The sequence below is a fragment of the Hyla sarda genome, chromosome 5 (assembly GCF_029499605.1).
Source record: "Hyla sarda isolate aHylSar1 chromosome 5, aHylSar1.hap1, whole genome shotgun sequence".
NCBI classification, from domain to species: Eukaryota; Metazoa; Chordata; class Amphibia; order Anura; family Hylidae; genus Hyla; species Hyla sarda.
Genome location: NC_079193.1, coordinates 38,435,285 through 38,445,608, shown reverse-complemented (window position 1 = coordinate 38,445,608; position 10,324 = coordinate 38,435,285).

The window sequence follows — 10,324 nt, the reverse complement described above, 5'->3', positions numbered from 1 at the left end:
AGCCCACTAAACCCCCATGTTAGTGACCCAGTGCCCCACACTAGTACGAGTGACCCTGGCGCCCGTACTAGTCTGACCCCCAAGTCAAGTCCACCTGTATCCTTTACTGGTGAACTTGTCTGGACTGTCCCAGAGGACCACGAGCCCGTGATTCCTGGGTTTCTTGGTGACCCAGGAATCAAGATTGTCATTGTCAGATTTACTGAAATTGACTTATTAGTTATTTTTTCAGTGACGACTTTGTCAATCTGATGGTGGAGCAGACAAACCTGTACGCCCGCGCCCAGGCTTTTTTTTGACTAGGCCCAATGGAAGGACCCCGTCAGTGCAGATGAAATTAGGACGTATTGGGGCCTCGTGCTGCACATGGGCCTAGTCAAAAAACAGGTAATACTGGAGTGGGGACATCCTCTACCAGACCCCACTCTACAGTATGGCCATGACACATCCCCATTTCAAGGCCATACAGAAATGTTTGCATTATGCTGATAATGCAGCATGTTCCCCCCCGAAGTCATCCCGCGTATGGCCGCCTGTATAAAATCAGGCTGGTCATCAATCACTTCTGGGCAAAATTTTGGGAGGCCTATGTCCCTGGAAGGAAGCTCTCTGTTGATGAGTCTCTCATCAGCTTTAAGGGGAGACTCATCTTCCGCCAATACAGTCTCACTAAGCGGGCGAGATATGGGGTGAAAATTTATAAACTTTGCAAGAGTACCTCGGGGAACACTTACAAGTTTAGAGTGTACGAGAGACGGGATTCCCGCATTGAACCTTCAGAATGTCCCCCATTCTGAGTGTTAGCGGGAAACTCGTGTGGGACCTTTTGCACCCATTGCTGGATAAGGGTTACCACCTTTACATGGATAAGTTTTATATCAGTATCCCTCTTTTCAAATCCCTCGCCGCCAGATCCACGTACGCTTGTGGGAATCAAAGAGGCCTTCCAACCTATCCCTTCCAGACACCTATCCCCTGGGGCAGAGTCCCATGCCCTTACCCATGAAAACCTGTGTTGCTGGTCAGGTATTAGGATAAGAGGGTACCGCAACACAGGCCCTTAAAGAGTACCTGTCATCAACTAAACTTTCCCTGATCCCCCTCCCTATCTGTCCCTTACTCTAACTATGCCTATCCCTGTGTTTATTGAGGTTTAAAACGCTGTGGAAATACCTTTTTTTATCCCTCTTCATTAGCTGTCTTTCTGAGGGGTGGAAGGAGGCGGGTCCCGGCAGTCATGATGTCACATGAAGCTTGGCCGGGACTCTGCTTCTGCCAGTCTTCCTGTATGCTGCTCTCCCTCTGCAGCAGTGTTTCCCAACCAGGGTACCTCCAGCTGTTGCAAAACTACAACTCCCAGCATGCCCAGACAGCCAACAGCTGTCCGGGCATGCTGGGAGTTGTAGTTTTGCAACAGCTGGAGGCACCCTGGTTGGGAAACACTGCTCTGCAGTGTGCATACAGACTAAGTACAGGGGAGGGACGGCAGCCTCTGTCTCTCTCTCTCCTGTGTCTCTCTGCACTAAAAAGTCAATGCTGAGAACCAGGGGCGGTGGGAGCAATTACAGAGGCAGTAATTAAGATGAATGTCAGGCTGGGAGCGAGTTCTGAGCTGAGAGTACTGAACTTCCTGTGGAAGGACCAGTGCCCTTTCAGCATTAGTCCTAAAAGCTGTACATTTACTATGAAAAGCATAAGAAGCTGCCTGCAGACCAGGTATAGAAGAGGTACCCCTAGTGGCCAAAAGTATAAAATGAAAAAACTGGTATAAATGTTAATATTTTTTAATGAAGATATATTACAATATGTCTTCATTAATGATTATGAACAACATATTAAAAGTTTTTGTTGATGACAGGTACTCTGCAGGACATCTGCAGCCCTTTAACACTTATCCCCTATCCATTTTCCTTACAAGCAGAGAGCTTCAAAGTTAGAAAAATGCAAAATGTTCATGACATTTTGGAATTTTTCACAAAGAAATGATGTAAGTATAAACAAAAATGTACTACGAAAATAAAGTAGAATATGTCACGAAAAAACTGTCTCAGAATCAGTATGATAAGCATAAGCATCTCAGAGTTATTAATGCATAAAGTGACTCAGGTCAGATTTGCAAAAAAAAGTCTGAGTGCTTAAAGGGATGATCCGCTGCCCCTGCGTTCGGAACATTTTGTTCCGAATGCTAGGTGCAGGCGGCCAGGGGTCGTGACATCACGCCATGCCCCCTCAATGCAAGCCTACGCTCGCCTCCAGCGTTCTAAACGAATGTACATAGATCGTTGGGGTCCCAGCTGCGGACCCCCGCGATCAGACATCTTATCCCCTTTCCTTTGGACAATGGATAAGATGTTTAGGGGTGGAGTACCCCTTTAAGGTCAAAATGGGCTGAGTCCTTAAGGGGATAAATGGTAACTGACAGATTCAAACTTTTTATATGTTGTACATCTGGACAAAACATTAACCTTTCTAATATGGTTCATAAGAAATGTTATCTCATTTTTATAGAAATCATTACATATATCAAAATGACCACTAGGGGTCCCTATACCATCCAGAACATAATCCTGTCCGTCTGCAGCATCATCTTTGTCCCAGTTGAAGCATAGATTGGGACAAAGTCCAGGAAGGGAGAGTGGGACTAGCATTCCTCTGTGCTCACTCCTGTCCTATCAGACTGCAGCATGAAAACAGAGAGGAGGGGTTACAGTGCAGCCTGCAGTGATTGGATGAAAAGACCCATCACAGCACAGGAGACTCAGGGAGGAAGTGAATGCATGGTGAGTGAGGGTGGCTCAGTGTTTTCCTCAGACAAGCCCCTTCCTGTGCAGTGAATGTGGGAATGAATGAGCAGCAGAACAGAGGAATTTTTGAGCCAAATAGACATATAAGCATTATTGTTTTTCTGTGATATGACAGGTATGCTTCAAAGGAGAATTATCATGCAGAAAAACGTGTCCCCTACCCAATGGATAGTTTATGAGTTTTAAATCGAGGTGGATCCGACCGCTGGGACCCCCCAAGAACTCCTGCACAGGAACAGGGCGTGTCGACCTTCACAAGATGCAGCAGTCACCACACCCCTCCATGTATCTCTATGGGAGAGCCGGAAACACAGCCTTCGGCTATCTCCAGCTCTCCCATAGAGATACCTAGAGGGGGCATGTTGTCTGCCGCCTCGTGCGGGGATCGACACGCTCCGTTCCCGGGAGAGCTGTGGTTCTGTGCAGGAGATGTTGGCGGGTCCAGCGATCATGCACAGGAGATTCCATTTCTTAAAGGGTTGTTCAGTTTATAAAACAACATCTTCTTTTTCTTTTTCTGTCTCTTTCTCTGGAGGACCTTCTCTGTTCTATGTTACGTAGACAACCCATTACGTATAAGACTTCATTTTCCCTGCGGAGGTGCTGCTGGGGAATCGAACACCTACTTCAACACAGATTGCCTAAAGTGGAACTTCTTGGAAATAATCTCTGGTCAACCCCTTTAAAGGGGTCCTCAACCCCTAGACATTTTATCCATGTCTGATCGCGCGGGGGGGGGGGGGGGGGGGGTTGGGGTTCTGGCCGCTGGGACCCCCGCAATCCCCGGGCCGGCCTGGAGCTTCCGTGATCGTGACGTCACACCACTCCCCCTCCATTCATGTCTAAGGGAGGAGGTGTGACGGCTGTGTACTAGCCATCACACCTCCTCCCATAGACATGAATGGAGGGAGCATGGTGGTTTTGATCGCTAGTCATCCAGAACGGAGTGGCGGCTGTGGGTGCTGTGGCAGAGATAGAGTGGGTCCCCAGTGGTCGGACCCCTGTGATCAGACATGTTATCCCCTATCCTTTGAATAGGGGATTACATGTCTAGCGGTGGAGTAATCCCTTTAAATTCAACATGTCTGATCTTCCTCTCCACCAACATCATCTGTAAGAGGAAAGTTAAGAAGCCCTCATATATTTTAAAGGGGTATTTCCGGATTTTTGGTCCTTTGAATGTAAAACAGGGGCAGCAAAGTTAGTCTAGTCTAGAAGTTCATTTTGCAGCCTACAAAATGAGTGTTGTCTCGGACCTATCCCAGCTTGCTGTGTAGACAATACATCACAAGTCAGGTGCTGAAGGGAGCTTGGCTGCAATGTCTGTTGTGTGTGAAGCCGACCCCCAGACGTTACCGGCGCACATGTGCATTCATCATCACACAGATCCACAGCTTGTATCAGGTTGTGCTGTGCTGCAATGGGTGGGACGACCAATGTGTGGGAGGGAAATAAGTCACTTACCACCTTGAAAAAAAAAAGGATCCTCAAGATTGTAGTCTGAGGGAGGCCATAAAAAGAGAAAGTAGCCAGATCCCAAAAACAAGCCAGCAGAGTGATGGAGGACACAGGACACGACAATTTACCACCAACACAAGCACAGACCCTTGGTAAGCATGTCCATTACTGTATGAAACCTAATTACCATAGTCACCTTATATTGGATAAATCCTTTAGGATAATTGGCTGGAATAGCAAAATAAACTTGTTTTAGATGATCGGCCAGTGTCCTGTGTAAATGGGGATGTTCGGCCAACAGGGATGACGTTTATCATTGGATCCTTCCTGTGACCTGGTGGCACATTGGATTGAGGCTGAGAAAACGCCAATCACCAAGATCAGTGCCTGTTATGGGAAGCCCATCAGCCTGGGTGAAATGGAATTAAATTGAAGGGAAATGATCTCATGACATAAACGCTGAACAGGGACTGTTGTGTTTATCCAGCATCTTGAATGCCCCGAAGAAGAACAGGGAAGGAGACAAAGGATCCACAGGTGTATAAGGTGTAGAGCTGCCAGTCTCTACTTATTAATATGCAAATGAGCTTGTGCCAAGGAGCCTCTTCTCATTCATTTCCATGCCAATGCAGCCCGGTGATAATGTCAGCTACTTGAAGCTACCTTGTCCAATTACCATGAAAGGTGATGAGACAGCCGCGCGTATACAATATGTCTGAACAGAAACTCATCAAATTCAACTCCCGGCGTGTGCTCAGCCGCAAGACAATAATGGAGAGACCTTGTTTTCGGTTCTGTGTGTTTAATGAAGTCTGACTTTCCCATGGAATCCCAGGATATGTGGGAGAAATCCCACGATGCCCCCGGTGACCCCGATTGTCATAGAAGGTAATTGTCATCAATTCTAAATAGTCTCCACAACCAATGTGTTGTCAGCTTATATAAAGGCATAATGGGGATCTCTTCTGGACCAACTTAACATTATCTCCTAACCCCATTAAAATATGAGACAGCGGTGGAAGTGCTTATTATCTGCCAAAGTAATAGGGGGATGGGACTAGTGGGGGGGGGGGGGGGGGGGGTGAAGGCCAGCCTTGTAGAAGAAATCATCTTATTACTTACAATACACATCTGCATGATAACACTCAATGGACTTGCCGGTCGGCTACAAAGAATCAAATCTTAATGACCAATAAGACAAAAAAAATAAAATGGAGACAATTGGATGAGAATCATCTTAGAATCTCATCTCATGGACAATGCAACGCTCAATCGTCCTCTATAAGAAAATATTAACACCTTCATCTATGGAAATGATAGATAGTGGAGATTACAGTCATTTGCCATTGGCCCATGTTATTTGCCGGGGTGTAGCTATAGGGCTTCAAACTGTGGACCTCCAGATGTTACAGTTTGCTGTCTGGGAGAATTTCCACTTCTAACAAATTTTCTATGCAGTGAGGAGAATTCCTATGCTTCATATCATAGAGCAATGATCTCCAAACCGTAGACCTCCAGCTGTTGCAAATGTACAACTTCCAGCATCCCTGATAGCTGTGGTCTCCAAACCGTGGACCTCCAGCTGTTGAAAAACTACAACTTCTAGCATCCCCGATAGTTGTGGTCTCCAAACCATGGACTTCCAGCTGTTGCAAATCTACAACTTCCAGCATCCCTGATAACTGTGGTCTCCAAACCATGGACCTCCAGCTGTTGCAAAACTACAACTTCCAGCATCCCTGATAGTTGTGGTCTCCAAACCATGGACCTCCAGCTGTTGCAAAACTACAACTTCCAGCATCCCCGATATTTGATGTCTCCAAACCGTGGACCTCCAGCTCCTTTTTTGCGCAGTGATCTGACGTTTTCATTGGTACCATTTTTGTTTTGATGGGACTTTTAATACATTTTTTTAGGGTATACAAAGTGACCCAAAATTACATATACGCCATCGCCTGTGCAGTTTAACTAACTTTATATTTTTATAGTTTGGACATTTACACACGCAACGATACCACATATGTTTATTTTTATTTTTGTTTACATTTTTTTTTTTTATGGGAAAAGAGGGATGATTCAAACTTTTATTACTGAAGGGGTTAAATCCGATTTATTAACTTTTTTTTTTACACAATTTTATAGTCCCCATAGGGGACTATTACATGCAGTCTTCTGATTGCACACACTGATCATTGCTATGCCATAGCATATCATTGATCAGTGTTATCGGTGCTCTGCTGCTCCAGCCTGCATGGCAGGCTTGGAGGAATAGAACGCCAATTGGACAGTGAGGAGCAAGGTAAAGAGCCTCCCGCTGTCCTCTCAGCTGTTCGGGATGCAGCGATTTTGCAGCGGTGGTCCCGAACAGCCCGCTGAGCTAACCGGCAACAGTTTTTTTCTGTTTTAGACACCGCAATCAACTTTGATCGGGGCGTCTAAAGGCTTAATACCGGACATCACCCCGATTGGCGATGTCCGGTATTAGCCGCTGGTCCTGGTTGCTGATAGCAACCGGGACCTGCCGGGTATGAAGCGCGCTCAGCCCTTCACGTAAATATACATTGGCCCACAATAGTTTGTGGTCTCTTTACATGATGTATTTGCCATTGTCTGTATTAGGTATATATCCTTTTGTATAAATGCACTATAACTTTCTGTAGCGAGGCCATATACTGTATGGCTGGAGGCTGTAAGTATGTGGGGGCCACTGCATACCTAATGTGGGGGAACTATGCTGACTACCTAACGTGGGGGAACTATGCTACCTACCTAATGTGGGGGAACTATGCTGCCTGCCTAATGTGGGCGACTTAAGCTGCCTACCTAATGTGGGTAAACTGCTGCCTACCTGATGTGGGAAAACTGCTGCTAACTAATGTGAAGAAACTGCTGTCTAACTAAGGGTGCATGAACACTACGTTTCTTAACATACAGGACCGTATACAGCTGGGGAGAGGGGGAGCAGAGAGTCAGGGGCGGGGTGGGGCCCATAGCAACCAATCAGTTTGCTTTTTTCATTTTGCAGAGGCCTTGTTAAAAATTAAAGAAGCAATCTGATTGGTTGCTATGGGCAACTGGGCAACTTTTCCTCTGGACAAGTTTTGATAAATCTCCCCCTTGATGCTTTTCCTGAACAACATCCTTTTACAAGTTATGGATACTAGATCTATAGGGACAGAACGCTGATTTATTCTGATGTCATATTGGAGTCAAGGAATTTTACATCTGTCATGGGGCAATTGGCATTAGCCTCATGTTTTTATTTTTTTGTTGCCTTACTCTGGATCAACACAGTAGGGTTGTTGGTTGAACTTGGATATGGGTTATATCTGAACAGTTACCTAGAAATGACCTCACATGCACAAAGAAGGTTTACTAAGTAAAATATTTATTGGACAAGACTGTAGCTCTTTCATACAGCATCAATTTTAGGACATCATCAGTCGTAACTCCGTCCCGTGTCAGGCGAAACAGCGTCCCACCTCCTCCCTCGGACCAATCGCTGTCAGTCGCAACTCTGTCCCCCGTCAGGCAAAACAGCGTCTCGACTCCTCCCTCGGACCAATCCTCCGTCAGTTGTCAGCCACAACTCCCTCCTCCCTCATCCGAAACTCCCTCGTCCAAAACGCTGACATCCCTCAGATGATTCTCCCTCAGACGCAACTTCCTGCCGCATAGCAAAGCTGACGCTGCACAGCATGTATAACAGAGTCGAAACTGTGAAACGTGTACTACAGCCACTACATGTTCTACAGAGTCTGCATAGCAGAGCCGACACTGAATAGCGTGTATAGCAGAACCCGTATAGCAGAGAGCTGACACTGACTCGGCTCTGCTACACGGCAGGAGGAAGATTTTTCGTCTGAGGGATGAGGGAGTTACGGATGACGGAGAAGGGAGTTGCGGTTGATGGCTGGCGGAGATTGGTCCGAGGGAGTAGACGGGACGCTGTTTCGCTTGACGCGGGACATAGTTACGGCTGACGATGTCCTTAACCCCTTAAGGACGCAGGACGTAAATGTACGTCCTGGTGAGGTGGTACTTAACGCACCAGGACGTACATTTACGTCCTAAGCATAACCGCGGGCATCGGAGCGATGCCCGTGTCATGCGCGGCTGATCCCGGCTGCTGATCGCAGCCAGGGACCCGCCGGCAATGGCCGACGCCCGCGATCTCGCAGGCGTCCGCCATTAACCCCTCAGGTGCCGGGATCAATACAGATCCCGGCATCTGCGGCAGTTCGCGATTAAAATCTCCTTCCTCCGTGCGGCTCCCGGCGTCTCCTGCTCTGGTCTGTGATCGAGCAGACCAGAGCAGGAGATGACCGATAATACTGATCTGTTCTATGTCCTATACATAGAACAGATCAGTATTAGCAATCATGGTATTGCTATGAATAGTCCCCTATGGGGACTATTCAAGTGTAAAAAAAAATGTAAAAAAATGTCAAAGTAAAAGTAAAAAAAAAGTGAAAAATCCTCTCCCCCAATAAAAAAGTAAAACGTCCGTTTTTTCCTATTTTACCCCCAAAAAGCGTAAAAAACATTTTTTATAGACATATTTGGTATCGCCCCGTGCGTAAATGTCCGAACTATTAAAATAAAATGTTAATGATCCCGTACGGTGAACGGCGTGAACGAAAAAAAATTAAAAATGTCCAAAATTCCTACTTTTTTAATACATTTTATTAAAAAAAAAATTATAAAAAATGTATTAAAAGTTTTTTATATGCAAATGTGGTATCAAAAAAAAGTACAGATCATGGCGCAAAAAATGAGCCCCCATACCGCCGCTTATACGGAAAAATAAAAAAGTTATAGGTCATCAAAATAAAGGGATTATAAACGTACTAATTTGGTTAAAAAGTTTGTGATTTTTTTTAAGCGCAACAATAATATAAAAGTATGTAATAATGGATATCATTTTAATCGTATTGACCCTCAGAATAAAGAACACACGTCATTTTTACCAGAAATTGTACGGCGTGAAAACAAAACCTTCCAAAATTAGCAAAATTGCGTTTTTCGTTTTAATTTCCCCACAAAAATAGTGTTTTTTGGTTGCGCCATACATTTTATGATATAATGAGTGATGTCATTACAAAGGACAACTGGTCGCGCAAAAAACAAGCCCTCATACTAGTCTGTGGATGAAAATATAAAAGAGTTATGATTTTTAGAAGGCGAGGAGGAAAAAATGAAAACGTAAAAATTAAATTGTCTGAGTCCTTAAGGCCAAAATGGGCTGAGTCCTTAAGGGGTTAAAAAGGACACCGTACTTTCATATGTTTTGGCACCATCATACCCAATCTGCCTTGTAAACTCAGAGGCGGCCATGCTATTCACTGCATGTATAATCATCAGAAAACAGACGATTTGCTCACTAGGGATATATGACATTGTTGGGGTTAGAGATGAGCGAATTTACAGTCAATTCGATTCCTCACAAACTTCTCGGCTCGGTAATTGATGACTTTTCCTGCATAAATTAGTTGGAAAAGGTGGATACAGTCCTAGGAGACTCTTTCCTAGGAATGTATCCACCTTTTCCAGCCCACCGGAGCACCTGAAGGCTGAACTAATTTATGCAGGATAAGTCATCAACTGCCGAGCCGAGAAGTTCGTGACGAATCGAATTTACTGTAAGTTCGCTCATCTCTAGTTGGGGTCATTAAGAAAATTATAAGCTGCATAGCCGCCTCAAGAATACGTAGCTGACAGATATATTACCCTTTACAACAGAAAACACATGTAAATCATATATGACTGTACATAACGCAAAGTGACGTTTGCATATAGCAGTGTTTCCCAGCCAGCGTGCCTCCAGCTGTTGCAAAACTATAGCTCCCAGCATGCTGGGAGTCGTAGTTTTGCAACAGCTGGAGGCCCACTTGTAGGGAAACACTGGCATATAGAGAAGTGGCAGCTAGGAGAATCATATCAGTCAGTTATTGGGAGACATTGTTTCGCTGAGAAAATAAAACACCCCAAAGAACAAACAAAAAAATATATATACATAAATATATATATATTTATATTACCTAACTACAAGGTATTTTACA